This window comes from Rattus rattus, chromosome 3, assembly GCF_011064425.1.
Source record: "Rattus rattus isolate New Zealand chromosome 3, Rrattus_CSIRO_v1, whole genome shotgun sequence".
NCBI classification, from domain to species: domain Eukaryota; kingdom Metazoa; phylum Chordata; class Mammalia; order Rodentia; family Muridae; genus Rattus; species Rattus rattus.
In genome coordinates this window covers 84,786,543-84,803,627 of record NC_046156.1, presented here as the reverse complement: position 1 = coordinate 84,803,627, position 17,085 = coordinate 84,786,543, and the positions used below count along the sequence as shown (strand labels likewise).

Sequence of the window (17,085 nt, the reverse complement as noted above, 5' to 3'; positions counted from 1 at the left end):
AAAAAATAAAAGAAATCAGCTTGGCACAAATTCATTCCCTGTAGTAGACGTGTTTTCCACAAATTGTCACATGGAGAATATTCCAGAAATGGAGAAATTGGACAATCATGAAAATGTTTTTACCCTTGATGCGAACGGTAGTTTGATCTAAAGATGTTAGTGTATAAATATTTCCAGTCTTAGTTCCCGGTAGCCACATCAAAAAAAAAAATAGTAAGAGAACATATATTTAGTGGCTTTGATAATAGAATTTTATTGTCTTTACAGCTCTAGAAATGAGATGTCCAAAACAAGAGACCCAAACAAAAATAACATCGTCAGCATGCTGACTTCCCCCAGCTCAGTGAGAGCCTTCTCCAACTGAGTGGACCTCAGCTACTCTTCCTCCTGACAGGACACTCCTGCTCCTCACCATCCACCACGGCCACAGCTTGCAAAGAGGAGTGTATGAATATTTGAGAAGGGTTATTCTGTCTACTACATGTGATAGTTTCTTATCCATTGATTGAACGGATTAGGTTTTGATATCCTATTTCTACAGTCCCATCCTAGAATGACAATGATGCTCATGGGCCACAGACTTGGCATAGGAGAAACCCTGAGATCTGTAGAGACACAACGTGCTTCTTGGCAGGTGAGTGGTCTTTCCTGAGAGAACAACTCAGTCAGGCAGTAGCAGGGCTGCTTCATCCAGCTGACATTTCATTTTTTTTTTTAGGAAGTGTCTTGTCAGGCTTCATTCAACAGCACAAGAATTAAAACCGCAACGTCCAATGGATCGAATCATGTCTCCAGGAAGGTACAGAACAATGACTCACTTCTGAAAAACATGCTGCCTCTTCCTTTGAGTAAGAGAATCGGTAGAGCTATATATTTAAGCAAATAGACTGATAGGTGATAGGAAACGGTCTAAAATATCAGATCCACTGTGAAACCCCTGCAGTGCTCAGTGACTTTTTATTTGTTATAAATAATGCTTTAAGTATGTATTTTCTGATCAGAAAACCACTATAATTTACTTCATCAATAGTTTAAATTTATAATGCCCCTTTAAATACAGTCAATTAAAAGGGCCGGTTGCAACATGAAACACACTATTTGTAAGATTAAAAACAGTAAAGTATTCAAGTATACTGCTCTAATATGAAAAGATTATTTTCATAACATTAAAATATTACAGACAAAATACTTCACATTCTATTTTTTCACTAAAGATATGAACAGCATTATAGTTTGACAAATTTATGTTTTACCGACTATGTTGCTGAAGTCTTAATCTGTGAGGAATGAAAAAATTTTACATTCAAATATGATGTTATGTGAGAACACTCATCTATGTATCTGTAAATTTTAAGGTTTTTCTTTGGTTTTAGAACAGTAAGGAAGAACATGGATGTAGCAAATTTAGGTCTGGGGCTTTTAAGTTCAGACCAATTCCCAAAGTGCTAGGATGTATTTCCTTTTTCGTTATTTTAGCCTGAAAATTTTTCCTCTTCAAGTTTGGAGAAAGCCAATTTTATTGGAATGACAATTCCTTGTCAGAGAAGGCTTCTCCATTGCTTCATATTCTGCCCCTCCAAGTTTCTTATACTCTCCTTTCTGCAAAGGAACTCATTACTATGGTGGTAGGGGACTCGTTTGAAAGGCAACATGAGTCACAAAGATATCAAGCCAGTCTCTTCCTTGAGGACATTCATCTATTTCTTGTGTTAGAAAGAAATCTTTCCTTGGGCACAGTGATATCACTCCAGAGAAACCAATTACTTTCCAAATATCTGCAGTACTATTTTTGACATATCTAACTATGTCATGTAGGAAAACACACCGGAGCTCTCTGGCCCATAATTTTATCTCACATTAACTACATCTTTTATACTGCGAACAGAAAAGCGAATTTGAAATTAATTACTAACAATGAAGGCAGGCTCATTTTTGTCACACAGGCCATCCGAAATCTTGGAATTTCCATTTCATTCCAGCTATAATTATCGCGGCTTCTCGTTGTTTATCTTAAACATTCAAAACAGCAGGGGACATTTTTGAACAATCTATAATATTCTTCTTGAATCTTGATGACAGAGAAAAGAAGAAATATTGTATTATTAAGACAGGCACATGACATTATTTTCAAGTCACGATAAATGACCGTATTTGATTTACTGAAGTCTATTGCTGTTTGAATACAGAAATATACTCAAGGGAATACAAGCTATATAGCTTCCACTATATTATATCATGCTGGTCTAATAATAAGGATTTTTGCAAGGCTTATTCAGATAATCTATATGCTGGTATTTTAAAATGAAAGTCACTCTAATCATTGCTGTATATTTAAAATGGACTACATTTAGGCAATAAAAGGTGAAAGTCACAGTACAAGGCAACAGTTTTTCTCTCTGTTTGGTAATATGCTACACGAACGTAAATTAGTTTTGAATAATAATTTGAAATACTTACCTTTCTAGATAAAACACATAGGAATAAGAAAATGAACATCCCTTGGAAAGCGTTGCTGACTGTGAAGAGGTAGGCTGTCACAACAGATGCATGCACTACGTGGAGAACCCCAAAGGTCCAGGTGGTACCCAGAAGGAAGAGGAGGGCCAGGGCTCCTCTGGCGCAAGACCTGGAGTGCATCGGAAGAGATTCAGGTAAGACTCATGCAAGCCCATGTAACTCCAGTTGCCACACACAATCCACACGTTCCCCAGTTAAGGGTGAGAGGAGTATTTTAGGATCAGAAAAGTCAATGACTTAGGTGCTCAGAGTTTGTATGTGGTTTGATGCAAAAGCCTTTATGGTAAACGCGTTCCTATTCAACCTGGATTGTGCTTTCCAATTTAAGGTCTCATTATTAAAATGTGTAACGTTTGATGGGAATACTTGATCTTCACGTATTTTTTTTTTTTTTCGGAGCTGGGGATCGAACCCAGGGCCTTGCGCTTCCTAGGCAAGCGCTCTACCACTGAGCTAAATCCCCAACCCGATCTTCACGTATTTTAAGGTGATAACCTTAGTGTGCAGGCTTTGATTCCATGTCAACTGTGACGGCTGACCTTGGAGAGCATCCTGTTTGGACTTGCACCAGCTGGTGTTTGTCGCCTCTGAAGTGGCTTCTGGTTGTACTTTTACATCCAATAATGGTGAAATGTAGAATATAAATCTAGAATTTTGTTATTGTTGCTTTTGCAAGGTAGTAACCTTAAGAAATAAATTCATGTCAGAACACTAATATGATATTTAAAGGGACTATGCATACATATATTAAGGCATGCATAGTTTCAGACAAGGATCAGTGACTTCGGGTAACAATATTAAATCGTTCTCATGGGGGATATGGTCTTGAAAACGAAACAACTGACGTTTTATTTCCAGTGGAGTCTTTACTGTAGGTGTGTTAGCACCTAAAATACGCAGTTTTGGATGTTATTGAAGTCAGGACACGACAGAAAACGCAGACTATTGAGGACTGAAAAAGGTAATCACTAAAACACTTGGTAAATTGCAACTCTGAATTTTCCTCAGAAGAATCAGACCTGCGGGTCTGTTCCCAAGCAACACAAGCAGCGTTTGCTTCACACACCCTACCTCAGCTGTTTCTTTACACAGTGTTTCCAAGGTCTTACTAGATCAGCCAGAGAGAGAGAGAGAGAGAGAGAGAGAGAGAGAGAGAGAGAGAGAGAGAGAGAGAGAGAGCTAAAGGAAAAATTATAGCAACATGCAAACTCTGAATTAGAAGAAAGATTTGCTAAGCTCTGAGAAACGTCTGACAGAAGACATTAAGTCTATTTTTTGGCTTAGAACAATTATCTTTGTCTTTCAAATGGGAGTATATTTTAAAAGATGGGTGTACTCACTATTTAATCTGTAATGTTTATAAGTTTATTAAATGTATTAAATGCTTTTCTTAATACATATTTTAAATATGGTGAAAAAATAGTGCTTAATCAAACAGAAAAACAAACAAACCATATGGACCTCAAGTCATCAGTTGTTTATGTGACTGATGGACTGGGAACATTGTTGGGTTGGTGAACAGTTGCCTGGTACATGGACACCATGTGATCCAGTATAACCTCAGAGCCGTGAGAAAATGAAAAGAAAGAATAAAAAGGAAGGGAGGAAGAAAAGAAGGAAGGAAGGAAGTTAAAGGAAGGAGAAAAAATATCTTGCTAAAACATTTTCATCAACTTCAACAACACATACCTTATGTTCTCGTAGCAACTAACTTCTGGCTTCAGTCCAGCAGTGTGGCGGAACACTTTGTATATGATAACTCCAAAAGCCAAGAGATTAACCTGGGGAGATATCCCAATTTTAAAAACTAGGTAGTTTTCATAGTATGTTCTGATTTACCTAAACACAATGAACAGGTAGTAAGGAGTTAACCTAAATCCCAAGGACTCATGTGACGCAGATTTGTGTATGTGCACACACATGTGCAGACAAGTAAATTGCATGATTTTGACAGTGTGTCAGGAACTTTGTCAGTGCACAATGGAAGCGGTTTGACTGTGACTTTGAGGTGAGTAGAAAGTTCCACAGATGTTACAGCCACACGTGCAGACTGGCCAAATATCATCCATCAACACTCAGCACACACGTTAAGAGGAATATGACTTGTGAAACTTACAAGTACGCAAGGAAGCAAAGCTTTATTCACTGTATCTTTGAGGAGAAGTGTGGGAGATAATTCTCACAAGTTTTTGGAAATTTATCTGGGAAGAATTTACAGTAAATTAGTAATCAGTGAAACACCACAGTCTTCACTATTAGAAAAGTCTTGAATGTCCTTCATTTATTTAATGTAGATCATCTAGTCATCTTGTCCTGATGTTATCCTGAGATTTATTTTCTTCATGTTTAACTTCAGAAGCTTTTGAAATTTATCAATCAGTAAAACAAATTGTTGGTCGAAAATTTATTTTCATGCTAGACCTATTTCTTATTTGTATTTTCTAGTTGGTAAGTAGAACACTCAGTCTCTTATCGCTGACTGTTACGGGACTGTGAAAGTGCATCTGCTTTTTCTTTCCCTGTAGTTAAAAAAAAAAAGTGTTTTGTTTTATTTTATGTTTCCTGCATGTGTGGAGATGCGCCACATGCATGCAGTACCTGTGAAGGCCAGAAGAGGGCATAGGATCTCAGAACTGGAGTTGACAATGATTTGTTAGTTAACCATGGGAGTGCGGGAAAGCGATCCAGGATCTCCTGAAAAGAGCAGCCAGCGTTCTTAACCACTGAGAGCAATCTCCCCAGTCCCACTTTCCTGTGCTTTTGAAATCTTGCAAGTCAGACATGCACTGTTCAGATGATAAATGCAATTTATCATAAAATAAATAAATGAATAACAAGATATTAAATATTATGTGTGTGGTTGGTGCATTAATATTTTATTGGATATCTATTAATCTAAATAAAAAATTCAAGATGCTTTTTTTAAATGATAGTACTAAATGCAACCTCATAATTTTAGGTAGTTCTAGACTAATAATTTATGAGCTTGGAGTTCTCGCACACTCTACCACTGAGCTACGTCTCATATGTACTAAGAAGTTTTGTAGACTTCGTCAGAATTCAGTTGAATAATTCCTATTAAAACAAGTATAAAGAAATAGGTCAGAGAATTTCATACTGCCACTTACACACTGAAAGTTCTTTGAGATGAAATCTTAAAGAAATAGGGTTCTAGTCATTTTTCTGCTTCCAACTGTTCATTGCTTCTAATTATATGATTAATTAATTCCAATTACAGTAATGCTTCCATTAAAAGACTTTAGCAATTGCAGAGGCAAGATAAAGTATGTTTAAATTGACTTAGTTGACAGTTTCACCCTATTTGGATGTTCAAATAATGAGCTAAAATGTCAATTTAATAATATTTAATAAATACCATTTAATAATTATAAAAGAATGTAACATTTTATACTTTTAAAAATATAGTTTTGAATAAATTCACAAACCACTGTGGTTGATGTCAGAAATACACGCATATATATTTTCAAGTAAGAAAAATGTTTCAAAACTGGTTGATATAAATGATGTGCACCACAGTTGCTTTGAAAAAAACCTTCAAATCGTTTAATAACATTTTTAGAGTGAACTTTTGTTATCCACAAAGAGAGAACTATTAAGATGAGGTAAGTGATTAAGAATTTGTTCTAGATTCAATCATTTTCTCTACACTAATGGGTTATTCAAAGTATTGGCTAAAGTTTCTTTGACTCCTGTTCCTTGTAAACTTGATTTTCAGAGTTCAGACACACACACACACACACACACACACACACACACACACACACACACACACACACACACATTCTGCATGTGCCCTTTCTTTTCAAATAGTGTGAATCAGGGAGGAGAAAAACATACCTTTCCTTTAGGGAAATCCAGAAATGGAAAATATACTATTTTGGAAAAAGGAGGAAATGTTGAGAAAAAGAATAAAGAGGAGAAGGAGGAGGAGGAGGAGGAGGAGGAGGAGGAAGGAGGAGGAGGAGGAGGAGGAGGAGGAGGAGGAGGAGAGAGAGAGAGAGAGAGAGAGAGAGGAGAGAGAGAGAGAGAGAGAGAGAGAGAGAGAATAACCAAAAACATATGGTGTCAGACACATGGGAAGTTAATTCTTATACCATAAACTCACGTCTCTTCAAATGTAAGGGCATAGGAAACACCTAGAAGTTAATCAAAGGTGTCATGAACACCTAAAGTACATTATTTTTACACACTGAAAGCACAGCTATCTTGGCGTTAAATTTTGATCATTTTAGGGATTTTCTTAAGAGTCTGACCTGCCCAGCAGCAGACACCAGTGAGATCTAGGTACATACACATTGGTGAATAAAACAGACAGGATCTTTGGCTGTCATAGATTCTATTAAGAGCAAAGAAAGTAAACAGATAACCCTAGGATGTTTATCCACCAGCAAACTGACTGTAAGTTACAGGGGGGACTGTGAGGAGAGGCAAGATGGTGTAGCTTAGCGTCAGGCATTATCCTTTCCTTGGCTTCTAGAACCCATCGATTACAGTTCAGTAGAGAATTAAGGAGAAGGAGGACAAAAAGTTGTCCTATGAAGGAAAGTCATCATGAGATACGGGCGTCTGTGCTGGGAGCATACTACTGTGACCTGAGCTCCATGGGTGAAACAGAAAGGAACAATTTCTCTTCTCTTTTGCAAATTATTAATTTTTTTTGTTTTGAGACAGTGTTACAATCTGTAGACTAGGACAGCTTTCAATTCATGACCTAAATGTCTTAGGTTCTCAAAAACTGCATTGTCACATTTCTGGCTTTGTAAACATTTGGCACCTATTTTTAATGCCTTTCCCAAGCAATATCTATTCCAGAAAGCTAAAATGATTGTTAAAATTAGTAATTCTACTCACCATTAGTAATGGTGTTTTAAAACAACTTGGATTTTTCTTCAGTTATTCGAATGTACTATTTCCACATCATGTTGGATCATAAGGTACAGCAACATAAACCCAGAGGTAAAGCTCACATTTATGTCTTTATATTACTTGTATAAAATTTTGCCCACGAATTTATAAATGTCTTTAAACAGCCTTGTGTAGATTCATGAACCATACATAAGAAATCAACATCATCCAAAGACATCCAAGGCATATAGGATTCTATGTACTTAGGGACAGAAATGAAATTTAAATGCTCCAGTTTACATGGATTGGGAAAATATTTTAAAAGAATAGATTGTGAATCAGGGTAAAGAATCTGTGGTAAGGTAACAAAGATTACCTTAAAGCAAGTTTATATAGAATTAGAATTTTCTGATAATAAAGAAACCCTTTGTGCTTAACCCCAGGTAAGGACCTTGAGATCAGATGATAAGTAGACAGTCGCATTTTGAATTAAATAGTTGGCACTACATTGCTAATGTTATAATTTTGTGGTGGTAAGTATATGGTTATGAAGGAACTGAGAGCTTGGGTAATTTTTAAATACGTTCATGCTAATCATAGAGAATAATTTCATTTTCTCATTAGCATTCACCTAGAGCTGAAGAACACGTAAGCTATGATGACACAAGCGTAAAACACAGGCTTTCATCATTGTGTCAGTTGCGATCCCTTTGTCATTTAGACCTAAATGTTAGTTTCACAAATGCCCAAGGGCTGAGGACTTATAAATGAACATTTATGGTTGATTTTGCCTTAAATTTAGATTAGTTTTAGTCTGTCATTCCAGAATCCAGTTTGCTGCTTTAGAAATGACCGGGCCACAAATCCTAGATGGCAAACATAGAGACACTGAGGTTTGTTGCTGTGTGTTGGAATACGGAAGAGAACAAAGAAAGCTGTTAGGGAACCCAATATCAGGGATAATTAACACTGAAGAGCATGTTGGTTGAAATCTAACTTCCGTGGCCCCCACGTAAGTGGTGTTTATCTATATGTTGATCTATTTTTAACGTCAGTGTTTCAATGCTTGGAATATGCACTCTGTTTAATAATCTATTTCAAAAACTCTTTGAGCAGTCTTTTTTATTCTTTAAACTTTAAAAGGAAATTTTAATGAATGAGCAGACAAGGCAGCCAGGGATAACCATGAAGCATTTAGACCTTCAGATACCTTCAACCAAAGGGCTCCACACCCACAGTTCAAAATGCAGCATCTCAATCAGTTGTTTTTCCTTTCTAAGTCTTTTTCTCAATAATGGATGAACCCATCTATATGCTGATGTCAGTTCTTACCGAAAGGAATGTGGAAATTTCCTTCACGGCACTTTCAGACTCACGCTTTAACTTTTCATTATATCAAACAAAATCATATTCATTTAAGACTGTGTCATGATCGCAAACTTACATGTCCTTTCAAATAGTCTTGGTACATTTAAATTGACTGACACCAGACAAACATGCTTCTGCTATGGACAAGTAGCAGATTTCTTTTCACCCAGTGAGTGTCCTGGCCTCTCACTCCTTTTCAAACCTCAGACCACCCTCCAGATAATGGAGGGGTTCAATTTCAGAAAAGAGAATGTGTTCCATTATCTATGAACCAAATTAGCATCAACGGGTTGTAGCCTTGTCTTGTATTTGATTTTATGTTTACTGTTTTTCCCAGTTAGAATAATCTCTGCAAAAGCTTCCGCTAAATTGTAAACCATATGCTCTTATCAGAAAAACTGGGAATGTGGTAAGCAAAATGCCCCCCCACCCCCAAATTTCCATAGTGTATGCATGGGATCTATAAGTATGGTACATAAACACACACAAAATAATTTTGAGGTAGATTCTTAGATGAAATGACTGAATAAGCCATGAGACCCTGTCTAATCCCATGATCCTTGAAGACAGATGAGGTCTAGCAGAAGAGAAGGCAGGAAAGATGAAACGTAAGGAAAGAAATGGAGGCATAGATGCTGGCTCTGAAGACAAACTGACTTGTGCGAATCCTCTACAGCCACAAAGGCTCTGGGGCAAAGCCTTGAAATCTCATGGAACTGAGTTTGGTCAACTCCATAGGAAGAACAACAGTATCAACTAACCTGACCTCTCAGAGCTCTCAGGGACTAGACCACTAATCAAAGCGTGTACATGGGATGGTTCATGGTTCCAGATACATATGTAACAGAGGATCGCCTCATCTGGTATCAGTAGGATGGGAGGTGCTTGGTCTTGTGGAGGCTTGATGCCCTAGGAAATGGAGATGCTAGAGGGGTGAGGCAGGAGTGGGTAGTGGGGGAGTTCCCTCTTAGAGGCAAAGGGGAGAGGGATGAGATTGAGGGGGATTGTGGAGGGGAGACTTGGAAGGAGGATAACATTTGAAATGTAAACCAATAAAATGATTAATTAAAAAAAAAATAAGAAGATGGAGACTATGGAAACAGTTCTCCTCTGGAACATCTGGGTACAGCTGATCCCTTAAATTCATGACAGAGAGATCCTGAGAACAGAGGCAGCTGATCAATGCTCTACACAGACTTCTGTGTGCCTGTGACATATGTTTGCATTTTGATCATTTTTATAGCACAAAGACTAACAAGTGTGGAATATTATGCAAATGGGGTAGTCTTGCTCCACCCAAAAATCCAGCTCTTTTTTGAATAGGAATATTTGTCTTCACTAATACGTGTGTATATGTGTTGTGTGTATAATATATATATACACATATATATACACACATATATATACATACATACATATATATTTAACATATATAATGACAGATCTTTATTATTGATGATCATTGATTATGTTTAAGTAAAAATTGACAGTAATACAATGTATGATCATTTATTATTGATGTATTTAATGAATAGTCAATTATGTAAGGTTTTCCTTGTTTGGTATTTGTGGATTCTGCGGCTCTGTTTTCTTGAAATGATTAACATTAATTATGCTAACAACTGACTTCCTTTGCACTGCCACTCATGCAACTTGCTCTTCCCATTTTCTCCCAGTTTTCTTTGTACTATATTTTTCCCCCAGAATTTCCAGGCGTGCTCAGTGTAAATGATACTTGCTAATTTAAATCTCAGAAACATACAGCATATTTTGTGTAAGTGTGATTTATACAGCATGGGACATACACAGCCCACTGTTAATTAAGTTAGTTTGACATGGTTTGTTCTGTATGTTAACCTTGATTTTACAAGTTTTCATATTCACACCCTAATCCCTGCATCATTGAGGACAGGGTACCATAGAGGACACCCCAAGGCCCTCTTTACAGAGCCCAGTTACTAAGAGTGTAAAAGGAGTTAAAGTATGCGGGGTGAACTTTTGTGTTCTATCGTAGAAGCTGAACATGTGCAGGGGTGAAGACCGCCCACCTGCTCCAAAATTAGGAAGCAGTAAAAGGATATAAAGGATTGGGCGAAGGAATGAAAACACACAGCTTTTGGCAGTATGGGATGTCTCATGGTACATAGGAATGTTGTGTAAGGAATTGGACAGATAAACTTCTGTGTTAGAAAGTCACAATTAGGGGCTGGACTTGTCACTCAGTTGGTAGAGTGTCTGCCTAACACCAATCCTAGGTTCCATAGCCAGTACCACAAAACCTGAATGGTATGTACACTTGTAATTTCAACACATGGGGAAGGGTGGCAGGAAGATCAGACATTGATGCCGTCCTTGGCTGCATATTGAGGCTTGGGATACACATGATCTTGTGTCTAAATAAAGTAAAGGATAGAAAAAAAATCTGCCCATCTTAGGGATGAAAAAGAATAAGAGTTTAGTGAGAGTTCACGGAGTTTATGACATCACAGCATGCACTGCCTCTTAGCATGGTGGAGTCAACTGAGTGACCTTTCTCTCACACAGGCCTAAACAACACCATGTGTTCCATCTGGTTAAACACTTGGCTCAGAATAGCTGCCTTAGGAATATCTACAGAGTGAAAAGATATTCCCATGCTGAGACTCCAGTACTGGCCCGGGAGAGAGTAGACTACAGACAAAAGGAAGCACAGTGTGCGATTATATGATGAAGTCAACTGTTGAGTGTTAAACATACTGAAGCACCTGAATCAGTTTGAAAACATAATAGGAACATTCAAGAAAGTTCTTAACATCACACGAGCAGATCAGTGTTTTCCCACCAGGCATTGCCTTCTGGGAAATGCAGTTGGATGAATAGTTGATGTGGGATAATGTATCATTTTACTAGTACCTATAAATGACTGTAACACTGAAGTTCAAGAATTATGATAAAATTACCATTTAAGCACCAATATGCATTAGGTGAATATTATTCATATTTTGTATGATAAACACTGCCCAGGACTTCTTAATTATTCTTCTAATATAATCAGAGAATTCTAACATATATCATTAATAAATTTAGGACACCAGAGTTACAAAAAGATTAAATAATTTACCTGAGATAATGACTAGGAAGGATCAGAGGCAAAATTCACTCCTAGTAGATTACAGAGTTTATGCTATCAAATATTTTATAAAACTATCAAACTGCAGATGAAAACAAGTGAAGAGAAGCAAAAGCGATATTAAGACTTAAAGACATTAATTATAGAGGCATTTATTACAGAACTGGCAAAGAGTTAGCTCATTAGTTTATGCTCATTCAACGTGGTCAAAATCAATGATGGAACCTTGCTCATGGAGCCTAGGTTTCAACTTGCTGAAGGCCGGTGTCATCTCAGTTTTCAGAGGTCAAAGAATGTGACACTGGTCAATAAGAAGGCTCCCACACATCATAATCCAAATATTTTTTGCTTGTTCCACTGGTTTCCTTCAAACTGGGTAGAGGAATTTTAATCTAGCAGCATGGGAATACTCTGGCAAGGGATCATATCCAAAGATCTGTATCTCCGTGTTCTGGCTGGGATACAGACATGTCCTTAGTACACACCTTTAAGGTAAAATTAGTCTGTAGAAGGAAGCAGTCATGTTTGAAATTAAATTAACATCTAGTTGAGGGGAAGTGACAGGTTAGAGAAAGATTTGACGAAGTGAGTCAGAGACAGGGTAACCACGATTCTCATGAGAACAGACAGCAAGTGTAGTACAGTGTAGTTGAGTTCGTCCTGAGTTCCTGTTGTTCAGTGCAGGTCAGCAGAGGCAGTTGAAGCCAGAGATTAGAACAATTGCCAGAGTTAGTTTGAGGCCAAGCAGAACAATTCAGTGAGAAGCTGAGAAGAGCCAGATTGAATCAGTCAGCTTGGAGAAGAGTTTGAATTGAGTTGAAGCATTGGGTGAGACTTCAGAAAGAACTAGAAAGGGTGAGCTTACTCAACAGGAAGCCTCCAAAATGACATTCCATCATTTAAAAAGTCTGGGAAAAAAGTTCTGTTCCTCATGAGACAGCAAGTTAACTTAATATATGGAAGAAACTCTAGAGGCAAATTCAAGGTGAATATAAGTTACTTTTATAAAAATGTGATGTGAAAAAAATCTAAACAGAATTTTTAACACTGCAGCTCATATTTTCTAGGGATGATTAAGCTTTTGCACTCATGATAGTGTCTCTGGTGCTCCTACCTTTTCTGGGTCATAGGAAGTCTCACATATCACACGGGAGCTGTTCCACAGAGATCTGTTCCTGGTACTTTGAGGAACAGACCTCTACTCCTCTCTCTGTGGCAACATGTTGTAAGGTATGTATGTACCTGGTTGCCCAGGTCTCACTATCGGGGTTTAGCATGTGCTTTCAATATCATAAGCAGATATAGTGTCAGTGTCTCCAAGGGCATTGTGATTATCCTTAGCACCAGTAACAAATATGCATAGGAGAAGATATCACATGAACATTTTTCATACCTCTAGAGTAAGCTATTACCAGGCAGGTTGCAGAAGTCCACCCAAGCCAACAAGTATGATCTCCACAAAGATCTAATCATATTTGATACAGTAAATTTAATCATTACGTAGAGAGTATCTGGGTTACATTAAGATGCATTGCCCAGTTGTATTTAAGATTGCACAATACTCAGTTCCATACATGCTTTCTCTTATATTAAATACCTGTCTCAGGTATTTATAAATACGAGGTCTTGTTACATGTGTTCTATTAATTAGTTATTTAAAAAGTCTGGGGAAAAAGTGCTGTTCCTCATGAGATAGCTAGTTAACTTAATATATGGAAGAAACTCTAAAGGCAAATTCAAGTGTATTCTTTCTATAAATTTAAGTTATTGCAATAAATTCAGTAGATTCGATAGCAATTCAATTGCAAAAAGACATCATTACCGACAGCAGAAAGGGGTACTGGAACAGTCCTCTGCAGTGAGGCCTGCCACACACACAAACACCTGAACACAAATACATCTTTTTGAGGCTGGTGGTCAGGAACGTTCTAAACAGGGTAGAAACTGGGGTGCATTTCAAAGGCTTGCCTAGATATGCACAAATTCAGTTCAATTCCCAGAATAAAATAACATTATAAAACAGGCTGTACTTATCAGTACAATTTAATTACTGTACTTAAAGTAAAATAAAATTTTAACTTCAGTATTGAAATTCAAATATCTTGATGTAATGTATATCAAATGCATGAAATAAATTTCTTTCATGTTTAATTCTTTAATCTTTTCAAGAATGTTTTATGATATACATACTCTGCATAATATAAGGCAATGTGCATATTCCAGTAAATTGGCAGGGTTTCCAACATGGGAAGATATGTACACTAAAGTGGACACTTTACTGATGACTCAATTTCCAGATAGCATACATGGCTCCTCGAGCAACTCTGGGAGTCCAATTCCAGGCCTGACATTCACTAGACAACTTTTGAGACATCTTTCCTTTGCTGTCTTAATAGCCAATTATGTAAACATGAGTAATATTATTGTTTATCTTACATATTTTGCCTAAATAAAATCACATAATTAATGTTAGGTCCTTGGATTCATGTTCAATATGTGAGTATTCAACAAAGAGTGAATCAGCTCTTGGTCTAGGATCAATAATCCCTAAAAGCAAACTACTTTTATTTTCTTCCTTATGGGATCTCAAGGTCAGGAATATTGACTCATATCTCAAAGGCTCAACATTCACTTGCTCTATGAATTTACAAATTAAATTTCTATAGTCAGTGACCTTAATCACCTATATCAAGAAGCCATCAATTGACCACTGGACAAATGTATAAAATGATCACGATTTGCCTCACATCTTGATGAGTTTGCGATAAAAGTTTTCTCATCAACATTAACTTGTTTGAAGATTAAAAGTAACAGTAGAAACAGACACTTAAATAGTCAAAATGTAATGTTTCTGAACTGAAGCACAGTAGAGAAGTCCTTGAAGACCATTCTCTGGAATTGATCCCTAAAAAAAAATAGAAACAGAAAAATAGAAACAGATAAATTGTAAGTTAGAAGGACACAATGACGGTGTGGGAAGGACTGAGGGAGAGAGAGGAGGGATGTGTGGAGTGGCAGAAAGGCTGCAGGTACTTCATGGACTTTATGGATAGATGAGGGCATCTTCACTTTGACCCCCAGCAGGACCATTTGCCTATGGTGCGTGCTCATTAAAACAAGGCCTGGATACAAGCGTAAGGCACTTCTGAAAGCTTTTGTAATACAGTTGTTAGGATCACTCCTTATACAGATATTTCTCCCTCCCGACCCTACTGATTTCCTACGTTAGTTAATTAAGGGCTCTCCTTCCTTTCCTATGCCTAAAACTTTATTCTAACAATGGTCATCTCTGCCAATAAGAGAGTAACTTATAATTCATAATTTAGCATGTTTCTATTAGGAATATTTTATACCTGAAGGTTTTTGGTGTTTGAAAAAAGTTATTTTATCTATTTAAATCAGAATAAAAAAATTAGAAGGACGGAGAAGAGAATGAATAATTTGTAAACCAAAGGACGAAGTGAACCGCTGTGGCTATGTGAATGTCCAATTTTATAGCTTAAAAAACAACCCTACAGTTAGTCATAGATCATGGAAAATACTGAAATGGGTACAAAGGTAAGGGAGGAAACCTGTGTGCTAAGAGCTTACAACAATTGTTCACCTTCCGGTTTCAGAAGTGAGACACCGTCCTTGCCTACACACCTGCTGAGTAAAGTGTGGCCTTAGGAGAAGCCGCCGAACTTTACACCAACTTGAACAGTTACTTGACTATTCAAAGGACTTTGGTACAGACTTTGCATAATTAAATTCAAAGAGCTAATAGTCAAAATCTTTGCCAAGTACAAGTTTTTAAAGAACTTTGACAGTTTTAATTTTGTGTATGATTATATAATAAGAGTAGGCTCTCCCGAAGACCCAAGATGTCAGGTCCTCTGCATCTGAAGGTACAAGTGCTCTATTGCTATCTCACTTGTGTGCTGGGAACCAAACTCGGGGTGTGTAGAGGAGCAGTACCCACTCCTAACTGCTGAACTATTTCTTTAGCAGCGCACCCATGGGAAGTTAGGTTTTAATTTAAATGGTAAACTAGAAGTGATATAAAGTTGTTCCCCAATTACTTCGCCCTCCTTTAACTTTTAGAGGATAGTCATAGTCTTCTAATGTCATTTGCAGTAGCTGTGTCACAAAGCTGCGATCACTATCCTCATCTGTGTGCTGAGAGGCAGGCACGGAAGGGACTCACTACACACTCCCTTTAGCAATCATATTGCCTTTGAGACCTATGTCACTGCCTGGCCAAAGCCTTCTTTTGTTCAGGTAAATTTAACACACCCTATAGCATCTTAGTAAAAACCCACCACAGATAGGCTTGCTGGCCAGAGCAACCGCCCTTCTTAAGAAGAAAAGAAATAAAGTAAACCTGATAGTCTTAGTGAAAGCATCCCTGGTTTGTGCTTGAATTCTTTCCTTGCCTTCCTCTATGGGGAATGAGAACATTTAAATAAGCACCACTCGTTTATTTCCTCGACAGTGTGACCTAAGTGGTTCCTACATGCTGGACCTTATGAACAAAACAGTGCAGGAAAATCCACTGTGCTCTCTTCTCACAGACTTTAAAGTTACCCAGAAAGATAAATACTGAGCTGTCATGAATCAGATATTCATAAGAACTTACAATATTACATACAATACTCTATATGAGGCAAGTATCCCTTAAGAACAAAATGTAGACTTCTATTTTTGAAATATTTATTATAGACTAATGAGCTAGACAAGACTTCCCTCAAGCAATGTTTAAATTGAAGTATACAAGATGGGTAGGACTTAGGTAGGAGAAAGACCAGAGGGGATCAAGATGAAATATATATATGCCTAGAGGTCAGTGTGGTTAAACACAGAGAGCTGAGTAGGTGGGCTACACATCATCATCATTGACCTAGGCTATTAAGCTGAGTTCTGTTCAGGTTAGCACTCAGTAAACATCTTATTAAAAGAGATCTGAGGTAGTCTACCTCCACCTTCTGCCATATCTGTTGGGAAACCCAGTGCATATCACATATTCAGAGTACATTCCTTTGCACACGATTAAACATGTATGGAAGGGCATGAGCAATACCCCACTTCTATTTCTTGATCCTATGCCTGTATCTGATAGTTACGAGGTTCACTGAACTTACCCAAGCATTGTGGTTGAGTAGTAGACACTTTCCATGCCATTATGGTCAGCCATAATTTTACTACAAGTAATTTTTTTTGTATAAAACTACTTAACTTAAAAATAA

The 17,085-nt window shown here is 37.4% G+C and overlaps 1 long non-coding RNA gene across 1 annotated transcript; it reads right to left on the bottom strand.

The window, feature by feature from the left end:
• Nucleotides 1-228: 228 nt before the first annotated feature.
• Nucleotides 229-4,535, bottom strand: LOC116895465. The gene is made up of 3 exons (XR_004387278.1): nt 4,207-4,535; nt 2,458-2,626; nt 229-2,068 (listed from the first exon to the last, which is right to left on the bottom strand). It is a non-coding gene; the product is annotated as an uncharacterized LOC116895465 (long non-coding RNA).
• Nucleotides 4,536-17,085: the final 12,550 nt, after the last annotated feature.